Raw genomic sequence first — 17989 nt, 5'->3', positions numbered from 1 at the left:
CTCAAATCCCCATCTGGTGCCCCGGTGGCCCCCACTCAATGGGCTACAAATCTGTCTCATTGGCCTCAGAGAAGCAAATGCTCACAACAACCTGTACCAGTGCCATGTGCTATACACATGGGGAAACTGAGGCACAGAGCAGGGAAGCAGGTTGTCTGATGTCATAGCTTGCAGAGAGTGGAGGGGACTCCAACACCTGGATCCGATTGTGCCTGTGCCCTTTGACCCCACCCCAACTTGGGGCCAGGGTAGCCAGGATGCAGCCTCCAGGTGGGCCTGGGGTTCATTCATCCATGAAGCCAGGCCCTCATGGCCCTGGAACAAGGGGGCTGAGCTGCGGTGTGTGTCACCTGCTGGGCCAGCTTTCAGAGCAGAATCCATGACCCTCCCCGGGCCTCTGTGAGGGGAGGTCACAGCCGAACGTTGTAGATGTGGAAAGTTGGCCTCAACTCTCCATGTGATCTCCTCCAGTCACAGACCGGGCTCCCCGGACATGCCTGCCTCCCACGGTGGCTGTGCACCTGCCCTCACCCTGGAAGCTGGTGGGGCTGAGGCTTTGCCTGGAAACCCAGGAGGGTCAAGCTCAGCTCCTCAAATCCATGTTCTCTGGAGACTAAGGAGGGTATCCCAAAGGCCCGGACCCCCCACGGCTAGGGGCCCCCAGCCCAGCTGCGACCACAGAAGTCCCTGCGCTGGAAAAGAGCGGGTGGGGAGGGCGTAGCCTGAGGGTGCTCCAGGTGTGGGGTGCCAGCAGGGTCAAACCAACCTGGCAGGTTGAGCAAGAACTGGGTTAGTCTCGTTCATCTCTGTACCCCACCCCTGCAGGATGAGAGTGACCTTATTACCGGCTTTGAGGACAGCCTGGGGCAATGGACAGAAGGGCCAGGGCTCTGCCTTCCCCTAACAAGTGTCCAGGCCACGGGGCCACGCCCAGGCCCATTTATGCATCGGTAAAGGGAGATCAGAATATGGCCCTAAAATTGCAGGTGACCTTGAATGAGCAAGGGATGAAAAGTGTTTAGCATGGAAAATGCTCCATAGATGTCAGCTGTCATTGGTCATCGAGGCTCAAATGGCATCATGGCTGTGAGAGCAATGGGGTCATACCTGTGTCAGGAACCTGAACAGGAGTTTTGTGGGGAGCAGGGGGTGAGGGGCCCCCCAAATGCCGTCACCTCTGAACTCAGAGATGGTATACTCCCACATCCAGCCCTTTGACCAACACAAGGCTCCAGTCTTTTTATTTTGTATTTTATTTTATGTATATTTTTATTTTTATTTATCTATTATTATTATTTTTTGAGACAGAGTCTCACTCTGTTGCCCAGGATGGAGTATAATGGCACGATCTCTGCTCACTGCAACCTCCGCCTCCTGAGTTCAAGTGATTCTCCTGCCTCAGCCTTCCAAGTAGCTGGAATTACAGGTGCCTACCACCATGCCTGGCTAATTTTTGTACTTTTAACAGAGATGGGGTTTCACCATGTTGGCCAGGCTGGTTTCGAACTCCTGACCTCAGGTGATCCACCTGCCTTGGCCTCCCAAAGTGCTGGGATTACAGGTATGAGCCACTGCACCGGGCATTTTTTGTATATTTTTATTTTATTTTTAATTTAATTTATTTATTTTTTGAGGTCAAGTCTTGCCATGTCGCCCAGGCTGGAATGCAGTGGTGTGATCTTGACTCACTGCACACTCTGCCTCCCGAGTTCACGCCATCCTCCTGCCTCAGCCTGCCGAGTAGCTGGGACTACAGGCACCCACCACCACACCCGGCTAATTTTTTGTATTTTTAGTAGAGACAGGGTTTCACCATGTTAGACAGGATGGTCTCGAACTCCTGACCTCATGATCCACCCGCCTCGGCCTCCCAAAGTGCTGGGATTACAGGTGTGAGCCACTGCGCCCAGCCCTTATGTATATTTTTAAATTTTTGGTAGAGACAGGGGTCTCACTTTTTTGCCCAGGTTGGTCTTGAACTCCGGGACTCAAGCGATTCTCTCACCTCAGCCTCCCAATGTGCTGGGATTACAGGTGTGAGCCACCGCACCCAGGCTTACTTTACTTCTAATTCGAGTCCTCTTGCTGGGGAAGAGGCTCCACTATTAATGACCCTGACTGCTCTTGGGATCAGCAGTCTGGACTCTACGGCTGGGTGACTTTGATGTGTCACTTAACTGCTCCAGGCCTCAGTTTCCTCATCTGAGCAGAGGGAATAATGATAGCACCTGGTCCAATGAAGCAGGCTCTTAGAGGGTTGGATGAGTTGCTGTGAGAGGTGCAGGCCCTTCAACCCCACCTGCACCCTGGCCGCCCCTGCCCTGTCAGCAGGCTCAGGTCTCCTCCTCCTCCCAGCCAGCCCCTGCACCCCAGCCCTTCCTGCTTTGGGGCCTCAGAGTTCTCCCAGGGAGGCAGCCCCCTGCCCCTCCAACAGCCCACACTCTCCCCAGCCCTGTCTCTGGTCTCTGGGGATGGGTTGCAGGGGGAAGGGGTGGGAAGGAGTGAGAAGAGGAGTCAGTTTTGGAAGAATTCTCAGATGGAGAGGCCTCAAAGGAGCTGGTCGCCCGGTCCAGGCCTTGGGGGACAGGAGTGTCAAGAAGAAAAAGATGATTCTGGAAGCTCTGTGAAGATGGGCATGGAGAGGGCCAGGCTAGACACCAAAGCCGAGGTCTCAGGGAGGTGGGAGGCCTAGGCCTAGCAAGCCAAGGCGATGCAGCTCTGTCCTTCCAGGCGCCCACCCGCCCAGTCCCTGCACCTGCGCACTCCTGCACAGATGGCAGAGCAGAGGGCCTCGAGGTTCCCCCAGGCAAAGCCTTTAAGCGAGAGGTGGGCAGATGGGGCCTTGAGGCTGCAGGGGTTTGGCCATTCCATCAAGCTCCCAGAGGATGGTACCCACCTGGGGACTCAGCCACCAAGGTCCCCAACATGCCCTCATGTTGGCTTTTTTCTTTCCAGGGCACTCCCCACCCTCACCTGCTCTGCTGCCTTGGCCTCCACCCACCCTTCCGCGCCCGTCCGCCCCCTTCCACCCGCCATCCTTGTCTGCCTCACGCAGGTTCATTCCTTTCCATTGTCTTCTGGACTCTGGTCCACCCAAGGTGGGCGGCCTCCAGAGCAGGGAGTGCCCACCGGCTGCTAGAGCAATTACTGTCACCTGGCAGGAACTGTCACCTGGGGCCACCTCAGAGCCCATGAAGACCCACTGTCCGATAACCGAGCCCTCTTCGCGTACAGGTGACTCCAGTTCCCAACACTTGCCAAGCACTCATCTTGGCAACCAGCCTCTGTGCCTTTGCTCAGGTGGTACCTGCTGCCTGGAATGCCCTCCTGCCCCCGCTCCTTCAAGTGATCCAGGCTGCAAAACCTTCTCCAGAGAGCCTTACTTAGTCCCTGGGGAGGAATGCCTCCCTTGCCCTCCCTGAGCCTCTAAGTTATCTTGGTGTGTTGTACAATTGAGACCCGACTGGGCTGCCTGGGAGATGGGAGGTCATTCAGGGCTGGGACTGTGGCTAAGTGGCCCTTGAGTCTGTAGCACCTAGGACAGGTCCTGGCACAGAGAAGATGGTTCTCAAATGAAAGAGAAAGAATGATGAATGGTGCTACTGGTTCAGAGAAAAGAGACCAGGACACCCTGAGTCCACTTTAGGGCTGTGACTGTCACATCGCCTTCATGTTGAGTCCTGGCCTCAGTCACAGACTGAGTCCTGATCCCACTCCTTACTAATCCTCACAACTGACTGTCCTGATCCACACTAAACTCTCTAGTCACATTCTGAAACCTGATCCTAGTCACAGGCTGCACTTTAACCCTGGTCACACACTGAGCCCTGATCCTGGTCACACACTGAACCCTGATCCTGGTCACACACTGAGCCCTGATCCCGGTCACACACTGAACCCTGATCCTGGTCACACACTGAGCGACCCTGGCCACACTCTGAGCCCTGACCCTGGTCATACACTGAGCCCTGATCCCGGTCACACACTGAACCCTGATCCTGGTCACACACTGAGCCCTGATCCCGGTCACACACTGAACCCTGATCCTGATCACACACTGAGCCCTGACCCTGGTCACACACTGAACCCTGATCCTGGTCACACACTGAGCGACCCTGGTCACACTCTGAGCCCTGACCCTGGTCACACACTGAGCCCTGATCCTAGTCACACACTGAGCGACCCTGGTCACACTCTGAGCCCACACCAAGCCCTGACCCTGGTCACACTCTGAGCCCTGATCCTGGTCACAGATGAAGCCCTGACCCTGGTCACAGAGTCCTGGGTCCGGTCACACACTAAGCCCTGATCCTGGTCACACACTGAACCCTGATCCTGGTCACACACTGAGCCCTGACCCTGGTCACACTCTGAGCCCTAAACCTAGTCACAGGCAAAGCCCTGACTGTGGTCACACTCTGAGCTCTGACCCTGGTCACATGCTGAATCCTGAACCGGGTCACACTCTGAGCCCTGCCCCTGGTCACACACTGAGCCCTGATCCTGCTCACAGACGGAGCCCTGACCCTGGTCACAGACAGAGTCCTGGGCCCGGTCACACACTGAGCCCTGATCCTGGTCACACACTGAGCCCTAATCCTGGTCACACACTGAACCCTGACCCCGGTCACACACTAAGCCCTGACCCCGGTCACACTCTAAGCCCTGAACCTAGTGACAGGCAAAGCCCTGACCGTGGTCACACTCTGAACCCTAATCCTGGTCACACTCTGAGCCCTGACCCTGGTCACATGCTGAGCCCTGACCCTGGTCACACTCTAATCCCTGATCCTGGTCACACACTGAGCCCTGATCCTGGTCACACACTGAGCCCTAATCCTGGTCACACACTGAGCCCTGACCCTGGTCACACTCTGAGCCCTGACCCTGGTCACACTCTGAGCCCTGATTCTGGTCACACTCTGAGCCCTGCCCCTGGTCACACACTGAGCCCTGATCCTGCTCACAGATGGAGCCCTGACCCTGGTCACAGACAGAGTCCTGGGCCCGGTCACACACTGAGCCCTGATCCTGGTCACACACTGAACCCTGACCCCGGTCACACACTGAACCCTGACCCCGGTCACACACTGAGCCCTGACCCCGGTCACACTCTAAGCCCTGAACCTAGTCACAGGCAAAGCCCTGACCATGGTCACACTCTGAACCCTGATCCTGGTCACACTCTGAGCCCTGATCCTGGTCACAGATGGAGCCCTGACCCTGGTCACATGCTGAGCCCTGACCCTGGTCACACTCTAATCCCTGATCCTGGTCACACACTGAGCCCTGATCCTGGTCACACACTGAGCCCTGACCCTGGTCACACTCTGAGCCCTGACCCTGGTTACACTCTGAGCCCTGATCCTGGTCACACACAGAGCCCTGATCCTGGTCACAGACTGAGCACTGACCTTGCTTGGACATTAATCCCTGACCCTGGTTATATGTTAAACCCTGATCTTTCCCTGGACTTAGCACTGGCTCTCATTTTACCCACTAAGCCCTGATCCTATTCGCTTCCCGGCTGAGCCTGACCCTGTTGACTGAATCGTGACCCCTTTGCTGTCTGCTGTGCCCCTCCCTCACCAGGTAGCCTGGAAAAGTGCTCCCAGCTCAGCTCCACCCAAATCAGAGGTGGGCCTGGGAAGTGGCTGCTTAGGCTGCGGTTAAGGAGGGTGGATCCTCCCCTCCCACTCATGGGTTGCCGGGCAGTCTGCTACCTCCACCCTTCCCCACTGGCCCAGGGTGGCATCAGCACAGCCGCCCCCACCTCCCAGCGTGCTGTCGAGGGGCTGACCCCGGGCACTCAGCCTAAATACTCAGAGCTCCTTGGAGCCGGAGAGCCCAGTAAACACCCTGGAAAACAGGCCTCCTGGCACCACTGCCTCGGGAAATGGGGTCAGCCCTCTCTGCAGCCTGCGTTCCTGGCTCCGGACCTCAGGCACCCCGGGCAACTTCTCTTGGGCTCTCCCGCCTCAGGGCCAGATAGTAGCAACCCTGCCATGGGCAGCTGCCCAACAGGCTGCCACCCTTGACCCAGGATGCCCTGCCGCACCCAGTCACTGTGGCCTCAGTTGCCTTTGGCTTTAGCATTGCTCTCTCCCACCTCCCTTTTTTTTTTCTCTTTTCTTTTGAGTCAGGGTCTCACTCCCATTGCTCAGGCTGGAGTGTAGTGGTACAGTCTCATCTCACTGCAGCCTCAACTTCCCAGGCTCAGGTGATTCTCCCACCTCAGCTTCCCAAGTAGCTGGGACTACAAGCACACCACCATGCCCAGCTAATTTTTTGTATTTTTAGTAGAGACAGGGTTTCACCATGTTGGCCAGGCTTGTCTTGAACTTTCGGGCTCAAGTGATCTGCCCACCTCGGCCTCCCAAAATGGTGGGATTATCACTGGCTCACTGCAGCCTCAAACTCTTGAGCTCAAATGATCTTCCCTCCTCACTTTTTGGAGTAGCTGGGACTATAGGTGGGTGCCACCATGCCTGGCAAATTTTAAAAATTTTCTGTAGAGACAGGGTCTCACTATGTTGCCCAGGCTTCAGTTGATCCTCCCACCTTACCCTCCCAAGTGTTGAGATTACAGGCATGAGCCACCATGCCCAGCCAAAACCACTATTTGTTAAGCGCCTGTGGGGTATTGTGTACCCACGCCTAGACCAGTGCCCAGCATGGATGGGGCCCCATTGAGGCTTTGCTGAGCCAACGAGGGCTGGCTTCACTTCCACATTTTCCCTGGCTTCTTCTCACTAGGGCCTTGGCGGTGAGGTACTAGCACCCCACTTCACAGGCGAGAAAACTGAGGCTTCAGGAGGCTTATGCAAGCTTTTACAGCCGCGTCCTACTCCCAGCCCTCCAGTGATTCCGCCCTGCAGCTTCAGTGTTTACCAAGAATCCGGCCACGGCTCCTCCACTGCCAACACCCTGCCTGCAGCCATCAGCTCCCTGAATTGTCAAGAAGCATCCCACATCCTGTGCCCTCCAGCCACCCTCAGCAGCAGCCTGAGCCTTTTTAAAACATCAAGATCCCTGAGTCCCTCCTCTGCTCAGACCCTCCTGGGGTTCCCGTACCCCACTCGGTGGGGGGCTTTGCTGGACACCTGCTATCCATAGCAACACTCTCCTTGCTCTGCCCTCTTCGTGTATTTAGTACCACCTGATCTTCCACTATGTATTTATTGCTATGTCTCTTGGATGTAGCGCCCTTGAGAGCAGGGACTTTATCCACTTTGCTTCACACTCCATGGGACCCTGATCACCTGTGCTTCTTGCAGAATGGGACGATGCATGAATGAATGCATGCGTGCATGAACGCAGGAACGTGTGAGCGTGTGAGTGAACAGGAAAGCATCAGAACCAGGATGCGCCCCATTTCCACTAGTTTCTCCAGAGTGTGCTGTTTCCTACAGGGCCTCCTCCTAGGGGAGGGCACATTCCTGAACCCACCTGTACCCTAGACAAGATGCAGCTGGGAGCCAGGCCAGTCACGCTCGCTCATTCACTCCTTTCTTGTCCATTCCTTTGCAAGTTGTGAACTGTGTACCAGGGACCCAGGGACGGCCAAGGTGGGCTAGAGCCCACCCACATAGTGCTCACAGTTGAGGGCAGCGGGTCGAAGGCAGCTGGGGCTGGAAGGGGGCTGGCTGGCAGGGCCAGGAGAACTGCAGCAAGGGGGCTGAGGGCAGCCCTACTGTGCCGGATGGTGGGGTGGGCGGGGGGGGCACTTCCACTGAGAGATGAAGCTAACTCCTCTGCCCATTTCCTCTCTTCCTTCAGGCCCCTCCTCAAAGTCCCCTTCAAGGGGGACTCTGCATGCCCCCTTCCCCGCATTTCCACAGCAGCTATCACTGGCCGGCTTACTGCATGTCACTTGCTTCCTTGCTCCTTGGCCGTCTCTCAGCTGGGATGCAGATTCCAGGAGGTGTGGCCTCCCTAGCATCTATGACAGAGTGCCTGGAGCAGAGCAGGTGCTCAGTCAATGTTTAGTGAATGAGTGAATGAATGAATGAATGATTAGAAATCACATAGGCCAGGTTTTGGCACCCAGGTAGGTCTCAGTGAGTATTAACTATTGGTGCAGTGACACCCCAGGTGAGCTCTGGTCCTGCCCTCACCTTTTAGGCCCCTATCTGTAAGGGGAGACAAGAACTGACTCCACAGGGCTGCTCAGAGGCTCCAATGAGACTGTGGACAGGACAAGCACGTTGTAAAGTATAGGTGGTTCTTTAAATGATGATTCAGGACTTAAAACCTAGGTGGGCTTTATTTTTGCTATGTGCTGGGGGAGGCAGGAATTGAGAGCTGGGGTGGTCTGGGAGGGCTTCCTGGAGGAGGACACATGGGACAGGCAGACCCAAGGGAAACAGTGGGCACTACCAGCAGGATGAGCAGTGTAAGCAAATGCAGGAAAAGGGAGAGCCAACCCAGAGGGCTGAGGAGGCTGCTGACTGAGCAGGGGCAGGGGTGGGAGTCCAGAGACAAAGCTGGGCTGAGGACCATGGCCTGGAGGGGATGTCTGGGAGGGAGGCTTACCCTGGGTTCCGCCCTGCCCTGGTGCCATCAGCAGGTGGGGCTTGCCCCAGCGGCCCTGGGTGGGGTGACCCCAGACATACCTGCCTTTACCCTTCACTGTGAGAAGCTGTGCCGGATGCCCCACCCTGCTGGCTGCCTGGGGTGGCTGTCTCCCTGCTTCCTTTCCAGGTCACCCTGGTCATTTGGTTCATGGCTATGGCTCCAGTGCCAGCCCCTGTACTAGGCCCTGCCCTTCCTCCCCATCCTGACAGGTGGGCTAGAGATGCCAGCAGATGCAGCAACCACTCCACACTCTGACAGTCTAGGAGCCCCTGGCAGGCCCTGTGACCTTGTGGAAGGGGGCACGAGGACTCAGAGCCAGATGGCCTGGGTTCAAACCCTGGCACAGTCACTGACTCGCTACGTGACCCTAGGTCAGCTACCTCCCCTGTCTGTGCCTCAGTTTCCTTTTCTAGCAGATGGGGAATCTAACGGCACCCAGCGCAGGGCTGCTGTCAGCACGAGATGACTTTGATCAGGCAGGGGCCCAGCTGGCTTTAGAGCCTTGTGGTAACTGATCCGCATCATTATCTGGGCCCTGACCAGCCCAGCTGAACAAGCACTAGCCAGCCACTGCCCCACTAGGCTCTAGATCCAATTTCTCAGCCGCACCCCATATGCCCCACACACGGGCCTCAGGGAGCTCTTTAAGACCCCCATCTGGCCGCTTAAAGACCTCCCCAGGAAAGAGGTCAAATGCTGAGGCCCTCAAACCTGGACAAAGTCGGTGTCTGATCGTGTTGACTTATTTTACAGGTTTCATTGTGGGATATAAGACAGCTACAGAGAAAGGCATAGCAGAGCCGCAAGCGTGCACATCCCGCTGCTGGGTGGGTGTGGAGCCTGCCCCAGCCCCTCACCCCTCTTGCGCTTCTGAAACCCGGCCTTTGCCCAGGGCGGGCCCACGTGGGGAAGGCCCTTCAGTGAAAACCTGCCTCAGTCTCTTCTGGGGAATCTTCAGGGTCTGCCCAGGCCTGGAGAGCCAGCACTGTGCTGACAGCCACAGCCAGTTCTGGGCAGCTGCCCTCTCCTGGCACTGTGGTCACTGATGAGCTCTTCCTAGTAAATGACCTCCGCTGGGCCCTGCACCATCATTTTCTCACATAATCCTCTCATACAGTCCTTTGTGCTAGAGAAACAAAGATTCTGTCCACCTCACTGATGAGGAAACTGAGGCTCAGGGAGGGGATGGGGCTCACCCAGGACACAGAAGCAGTGGAATGGCCTGGATTGCATTGAACTTCCAATGAGATACACCAGTATGGGGAGCCGTGTGGCCCCAGGTGTCCATGTGACCTGGGGTACGACCCCGAGTGGCTAGATCACTCCATCATCAGGTAGCTGTGTGACTCGTGGGAATTGTGACCGTGGGCAATCGCATGCCTTCAGGTAGCCATGTGACCCCAAGAAGCTCATGATCATAGGATGCCACATGGCCCCTACGTGGCTATATGACTCCGGGCAGCCATATGACCCCAGGAAGAGAAGCCATGGGACCCCAAAAGCCCACTACTCTGGAGCCAATTCAAGTACCTGGAGGTTCCGACCGGGATTTGTGTCCCGGCCCTGGGGCTGCTCTGAAAGCCCCTGGCTGCCCAGGACACTGGGCAGGCACATGGCCTTTAGGGTCTCGGGTCCCCTCCTGGGCAACTGAGATCCAAGACCTGCGGGTTGTGGACCCACTCACCTGCATCCCAGGTCTTTGGCCCCTACCCTCTGTGGAGCTCACACCCTCTCCATTTTGCCTCGGGGCTCACAGAGATTAGGTATTTTCTCCAAGGTCACACAGTGAGCTAGAACTCTGCTCCTGCGCTCTTAGCCACACCTAAGCAGAGGCTGCTCCTGGGGAAGGGGCGGAGCAGGTGGGAGGACGCTGGCAGGGCGAGTAGACACAGCCTGAACATTAGCACCCTAAGCACGGGAGCCAAGTGGGGCAATGTCTTAGGAACACCTGGTGATACATGAGCGTGCTAATTGACATATTGGGGTTTTGTGAACGAATTTGTTTAAAAACGTGTTTGTTGCTTTGAAAAGATAAAAGATTTGTGAAGGAGCACAGGAGGTGTCACTAAGGGACTGTCTGGCTGGGACACTGCTTCAGCTTGTCCCCTCTCTTTCCTCCCTCTTCGGGGCCCACCTACTCGCTACCCCCACCCCACCACTGTGTAGGCTACAGTCTCTGGAGAGAATCCTGTGCCTCCATTCTCTAAGGAAGCTGGGCACGGGTTGAGGGCAGCTGGAGCACAGCAGGCCCTTGGTTAAAGGCAGGTTGTTGTTTGAATCATAGTAAAATTGGAGCCAGTTCAGGGAGGGCTTCCATATGTACCACCTCCCTCCCTTTCCTTTCGAACTGGGATCAATGGTTGTTGCTCTTGGACACTTCCTCATGGCAGGAGAGCACCAGGGACACTCCCAGAAGAGAAAATGGCAGATGCAAAGGTCAGGGGATGGGCTCAAAATGGTGGCACGGACAGTCACCTGGTGTGACAGAGGAGAGAGCCAGGGGAGGGGGGACCTGCCAGGCCTGCCAGGAATGTGGAGCTCCTGGTGCCCGCGGGCTCTGCTGGCACCCTCATGCCTCAGCAGCCCTCTAGCCTCCACCTCTGTGGGGGCTTCCTACCCGGAAGCCCTCCTGCTCTTCCTAGGAAGGGAGGCTGCTCAGGCAAGTCACGCTACCTCTGAGCCTTGGTTTGTTTGTCTGTGCAATAGAAAGGCTGACAGAGGGCCAGGGAAGCTGAGGGCAGGGGCTGGAGAAGTCTGAGTGGCCTTCATTCCTTCTTCTCTCCTGGTTTACCTGTTGTGCGGAGCACCTTCTACCTGTCTCCCGTGGCCCGGTGTGTTCTCCACAAGGTCCAAAGAGGGCAGTCTTGTCTTTTCAACCAAGGTAGGAGCTGTCCACACCAGGTCACCAGCTGGCCTCTGGCTCAGAGTAGGTCACAGCCTGTTTGTGGGATGTGGACATTTTGCACCAAACAGGCTCTTTCCTCTTCATTTACGAGGCACAGAGGACAGGAAGGGAATGATGCCCAGCAATGGTAAGATGGGTGTGTTCACGGACGTCATTCATTCATTCATTCATTCATTCAGTCAGTCAGCCTGTTCACCTAACACCTAACCAGATATGACCCAGGTATAAATCCCGGCTCTATCGCCTACCAGCTGTGCAGCTGCAGGGACCAACAACCTGTGTCGCAGCTTCCTCCTCTGCAGGATGACACCCATCTCACAGGAAGGTGTGCACACATGAGGGCTGGGGATGAGAGGGGCCTGGCCCTGCTCCAAGGCATCCCCAGGTGAGGCACGGAGAAGACAATGTTGGAACCTAAGCAGGAATGGAAGTGTCACGCCCTGGACTCGTCCCAGCATCGGAGAGGTTGTCATGCTCACAAAGACGCAGGATTTGCCACAGCATTTGTGGGGCCCTTCTTAAAAGCTGTGAAGCATTTAAAGATGGCAACAGCAGAGCGCTAAGCCAAGTGTGGAGCTATTCTGAGCACTGGGTATGTGTGACTACACAGGTCACACACCCATGACAGCTAAGGGCCCAGGCACGCCTGCTTCAGAGCCAGGCCAGAGTCTGTGTCTTTCTGACCCCTGGGCAAGAGGGCTTCCCCTGTATCAAGCTCTCTCCTCACAGGACTGGGGAACCAGCCATTTAAGGAGGGGGTGGAGTGGGGCAAAGATGTGTGGGGGCCCTGAGGATTCCATTCCCCGGCTTCCATGGGCAGCGGGACAGTGGAGCCAGAGGCCACGGACACATCTCACCCTTCTTGGTGGTGGCAGGTAATATGAGGCCCTGGCCGGGCAGGCTGGGAAGGAGTGCTGCAGGGTAGCCCTGCCACTGCCCTCTTGCACAGGCATGTACACACACATGCGCATGTACACACACTTGCACATGCACACATGCACATGCACGCACACACATGCACACACACATGCACACACATGCACACACATGCATGCACACAAACATGCACACACACATGCACACACACTCATGCACACACATTTGTTGAGGTGCTTGCACAATGGGGATATATTTTTTCTTAACTTTATTCTGGTCTCTGTGTTTAACTCCAGGTTATAGAAGTAAATTAGTTGGATGTTTCCACATCTCAGGCTTAGAAACTGCCTTCTAAGTTTCATTCACAAGAAACTTCATGCCTACACTTTCGTTCTTTTTTTTTTTGAGACAGGGTCTTGCTCTGTCATCCAGGCTGGAGCACAGCGGTGCAATCATAGCTCACTGTAGCTTTGAACTCCTGGGCTCAAGCAATCCTCCTGCCTCAGCCTTCTGAGTGGCTGAGATTACAGGCATGTGCCAACACACCCAGCTAATTTTTGAATTCTTTGTAGAGATGGGGCCTAGCTATGTTGCTAGGCTGGTGCATATACTTCTATACTTGCATTCAGTTACTCTTCTAGAGACTTTTTTTTTTGAGATGGGGTCTCACTCCATTGCCCAGGCTGGAGCACAGTGGTGCGATCTCAGCTTACTGCAACCTCTGCCTTCCAGATTCAAGTGATTCTCCCGCCTCAGCCTCCCAAGTAGCTGGGACCACAGATGCACACTGCCCCAGTCAGCTAATTTTTGTATTTTTAACAGAGATGGGGTTTCGCCATGTTACCCAGGCTGGTCTAGAACTCTTGAGCTCAAGCAATCCACCCACCTCGGCCTCCCAAAGTGCTGGGATTACAGGCATGAGCCACCATGCCCAGCCCCAAGAAATACTTATGGAGCACCTACTACAAGGCTGATCCTAGACTGGGCTCCATGGCTACCATGGCTGGTACATACCCCACCATGCACTCCTTAAGAAGAGAGATGGGATCATGTTCCCAGCTCCAGTACTAGGACCCAGCAAAGCGTGTGGCACATAGTAGGCACACACTCAGTAGTTGGTTACTGCATGAATGACAATGAAGACAATTCAGTCAATACCAGCAATTTGTGAATAAACAAAGTCTTTACCTGTTCTGTCCTCCTGATTGTACTGTCATTTTAAAAAGCATCATTTTGCTATTTTTTTTAAGCTTCATGACAACTTGTGAACTAGGTACTATTAGAATGCTCACTTATAGAAGAGGACTCAGGGAGGTTAAGTAGGCGCCCAGGCTCACACAGTTGGCTCACAGCACACCTGGAATTGCCGCTGCCTCCATCCTTTGGCCATTGAAAGAAAAATCACCAGGGAAGCAGATGTACAGTTTGAGCACTCATGATGTGTCTGATGCTGCTTTGGACTGTCTACAGACCATTGATGTACTTATTAACCCTCTGTTGAGGGTTAATGTGCATACACATGGAAAAACACACACATCTTTTTTTTTTTTTTAATAGAGATAGGGTCTTGCCACTTTGCCCAGGCTGGTCTCAAACTCCTGGGCTCAAGCAATCCACCCACTTTGGCCTTCCAAAGCATTAGAATTACAGGCGTGAACCACCGCACCCCGCAGGCACATGCATCTTGACTGCACAGCTGGAAAAGTCATCACAAACTGAGCACACTGTAACCAGCACTCAGACCAAGACACAGAACACAGCCAGCCCCCAGACACGTCCTCTGTGCCCTGCTTCCTAGCTCTGGCACCTCTCCCTCCAAGGGTAACCACTATCCTGACTGCTACCCCCATATACACCTTCTACCACTTTATCCACATGGAAACAAATATGGCTTTTTATCCTCTGGCTTCTTTTCCTCAACATCATTTGTGAGAGTCATCCATGTTGTTGTGTGTAGTTGTTGATTATTCACTGTCATTGCTGTCATTCCACTGTGTGAATATATCACAATTTATGTATGTATTTAATGGCTGATAAGCATTTCAGTAGTTTCCAGTTTGGGGCAATTATAAACAGTGCTGCTATCAACAGAAACACAACGTTAGGTGTGTATCTAGGAGCAGAATTGCTGGGTAATCAAGGCCTTTCAAAAAGATTTTGAAAGTTGTACCACTTTGCATCTCCACCAACAGTGTCTGGGAGTTCCAGTTGCTCCACTTCCTTGTCAACACTTGATATTGTCAGATTTTCCCATTTCCGATGCTCTTGGAGGCTCTGCTGTGCACTTCACTTCTAAATTCCTTTAGCAACAGGTGAGATGGATCTTACGATTTCTATTTTACAGATGAGGACACCAAGGTTCTGAAAAATGAAGTAATTCCTCCAAAGCAACTTAAACCCTGGCAAGGGTGCAGGGCTGCGACATTAACAGGGTTGGCCTCAGCCCATCACATCTGTCTGTTAAAGCTGCCTCCCCAGACCTTGTCTTGATGGGGTTTCCCAGCAGTCCTGCCCTAGGGATTGTGGCCCTTCTACACGTGGGGAGAGACAGATCAGTGCCCCCGGCAAGGGCCAGGCCTGAGAGGGAGGCCCAGCCTCCAGGAAGCTCCGGGTCGGGTCTTCGTCCTGCCCCGCTCTCCAGGCTGGAGAGGGGACCCGCAGAGCGCGGGGCGTTGGGGGAGTTGGGGGGGGGGGTGGTCCGGGACTAGACAGGAGGTCTTCGGAAGGTGGCAGGGAGGGGAAAACAGGAGAGTTTTCTCCTGCAGGGAGGAGGGGCTGCAGCACCTGGATGGGGCTCATCTCGCCGCGCCACAGGCAGGGGCGGAGGGGGCCGGAGGGTGCTTGCCAAGGGGCTAGGCTGCCGGGGGACGGGGCCTCGTGGCTAGCCGGACCCCTCTGCGACAGAGGGGCGAGAGGAGCGGGGAGAGAAGGCGGGGGCGGGCGGGGGCTACCTCCTGCGGCTGCGGAGAGGAATGGGGTGGATTGGGGGCCAGCGCTTTAGGGGAGAGAGGGCGTACGCTCGGTGCTGAGGGGCCGGCGCCGGGGCCGGGGCCGGGGGCGTAGCGGGAGGAGGGCGGGGGCGGGGCTGGACTAGGGCCGGAGGCGGGGCTATAGCGAGACGGGGGCGGGAGCCGCGGAGCGCGCGGGGGCGGGGCAGGGGCGCGGCGGGGGCGGGGCGGCCGTTCGGGGGCGGGGTGGGCGGCGGCGGAGGCCAATGGGCGCGCGCGGCGGAGACCCCGCCCCCCGAATCCTCGTCCCGCGGCGGCGGGTGCTGCATAGTCATGAGGCGCAGGGGCCGGCGCTGCGTCAGCGGAAGCGGCGCGGAGCGGCTGTTTCCGACCCGATAAAGCGGCGTTGTCTTCGCGCGCCGGCCGCAGCCTCGCAGCGCTCTCTCCGCGCCCGCGTCGCTGACTGATTGACCGCCCGGCCGGCTGGCCGAGGGAGCAGCCCCCGCCCGGACCCGCCGCCGCCTCCCGACCCCGGTGCGCCCGGGGCTCCGCGCCCCCGTCGCCCCTGCCCGGCCCGGCCCGGCCGCCCCGCCGCCCCCGCGGCCCCGGCCGGAGGAGACAGGTGAGTGGCCTGCCGCCCGCAGCCGCCCGCCCCGCCGCCCCCTGCACCTCGCACCTGGGCGCCGGGCACCTGCTGCCTCCCCACCCCCACCTCCCGCACGGCCTCGGCCTCCAGGTCGGGTCCGTGCCGCAGCCCCAGCCCCAGCCCCGCACCTTCTTCTCCGGGGGAGGGGACCTGCCCCCACCCGGCTTGCGCTGGCTCCTCAGGGATCCCCAATTCCTTCCCGCCTCCTCTTACCGGATTGCACCTGCCCTGGTCCCCAGCCCTGCAGCCTCCCAGATTCCCCCCACCCCGGAGCGCGCGCCTTCGTTTGGACCCGGCCCCCTTTCGCACCCATCAGTCCTCCCCGCCCCCAGTTCCTCGGGTTTCTCTACCCAGAGAGGAGCCTGGCGCCTCTAACTCCTGGTCCTGACCCTGTCCTGTCCTTCTAACCCCTGCCTGCTATCTCTAACTTATGAGAATTCAACAGCGATCCACCACTCGCGAAGTGGCCCCCTCTCCCCTCTGTCTGGACGGGTCCTCCCAACCGAACACACTTCCTTCTTCCCCTTCACCTTCCCCTTCTTCCCCTTCCCTTCTTCCCCTCTGCCCAGTGCACACACGACCCTGGCAGCACTGCTAGCCAGTTTCCCCGACCTCGGACCCCCAGCCTGCACCGCCAGACTGTGGCTCTGCCCCGGTCTCATCGGCACTGCGCTCCCTTGTGTCCCTTTGAAGATACCTTGATTTCCTGAGGCCGACCTTCTCCCTGGAGGAAAGAGGCCAGGGCATCAGTTCATCCGGGCCCAGATTCCCTGCTCTGTAGAAGTCCCCGCACCTTCTGGGTCTCAGCACCCGCTGCCCCTTTCCCTTTTGAGCTTAACCCGTTCCTCCCCCAGGTATTCTGCTCTGGGTTGGAGCACATCCAGCAGAGGCTTTTCCAGCGGAGGCGGATCCACACGGGGCCCAGCCTCCTGGTTAGCTATTCAGAATGATTCTAGAAGGCGGGGGCTAGGGAGGGCTGGGAAGGGCCGCTCTACCTCCTAAGGAGCCTGGGGTGTTTGTGTCTCTCCAGTGCAAGTCACTGATGGAGTGTGGCTTCAGGTTCACAGACCTAGCCACTGACCCTCATCTGATACCTCAGCTGACTCCAGCAAAACAGGGCTTGTCGTTTTTATTACTGTTTTGGGGGCTGTCTTTTCCAGTCTAGGACCCGGAGCGAGGAGGCTTTACCACATGAGTGATTGAACTAATTGTTGTGGGGTCAGATGATTCTTGTGGACTGGCAGATTCTGAATCGAAGCCCATTTCTGCTGGGGAAGAGCCACTGCATCTGCCCGGCATTACTGGGAGCGCCCTGCGCTTCCATTCCCCAGACGGTCTCATCCTTCCTGTCTCATTGGCAGACAGGTCGAATGTGGTAGGAATCTTATCCTTCTGCTGTTTTGTGCTGGCTTTAGAAAAGAGTAAGAAAACAAAAAGCTGGAGTATTGGTGTAGAGGTTAGGGAGTGTAACACATGGGGAGTGTGACACAGAGCAGGGAACACTCAGTGTCCTCAAAAGAAATGTATAATGTCCTTTTCTGCTAGGTTTGAATTATTGTTAAAAGAACGAGCAGAGATTATTTAAATGCTTGGGAGAGGTTTTGCAGAAGCCACTTTAGGATGAGAAGAGGCAGCCGTGCAGGTTCCGGGTGGAGGAGACTCAGGCGCAGTAAAGAACTCACGTGCTTCTAGAGAGAGGCTGGGGAACTAGGTCGTCTTACACATCAAGGATTTCACACCCATTCAGGCTAATTGTTTTTGTGGCAGTGGCTGTAAAGGAAAGAAGCAAATCGTTTGAAATGTGTTTGAAATACACACTGAGTATTTAAAGGTGTGTTTTTTTGGCCCAGGTGTTCACAGGGCGGGGAGAGGGGAGGCTGCCCAGGGCCACCTCCCGGGCCTCTTGTCGGGAGTGGCCTGCTGCCCTGCCGAGATGCGTGCTGCAGCTTTGGCCCTTGTCGCATCGTGAAAGCAGATCAGAGATTGGACTGGGTGAGCTCCAAGGTGTCTTGCAGCTTGTAACACCGTCTAACTTTG

At 56.3% G+C, this 17989-nt stretch overlaps 1 protein-coding gene across 3 annotated transcripts in view; it reads left to right on the top strand.

Moving 5' to 3' along the window:
- Positions 1-15649: 15649 nt before the first annotated feature.
- Positions 15650-17989, top strand: part of SLC45A4 (solute carrier family 45 member 4) — a 101354-nt gene continuing 99014 nt past the window's right edge. For 2 of the 3 annotated variants that reach the window (XM_054518919.2, XM_024251425.3), the window contains exon 1: positions 15650-15928. The gene's annotated coding sequence lies outside the window, so the exon portion shown is untranslated. Of the gene's footprint in view, positions 15929-16047; positions 16885-17989 lie in introns of those variants that run through there. The other variant, XM_054518918.2, reaches the window with a different exon arrangement.

The sequence above is a fragment of the Pongo abelii genome, chromosome 7 (genome assembly GCF_028885655.2).
Source record: "Pongo abelii isolate AG06213 chromosome 7, NHGRI_mPonAbe1-v2.0_pri, whole genome shotgun sequence".
Lineage (NCBI taxonomy): Eukaryota > Metazoa > Chordata > Mammalia > Primates > Hominidae > Pongo > Pongo abelii.
This window is presented reverse-complemented; position numbering and strand designations above follow the sequence as displayed.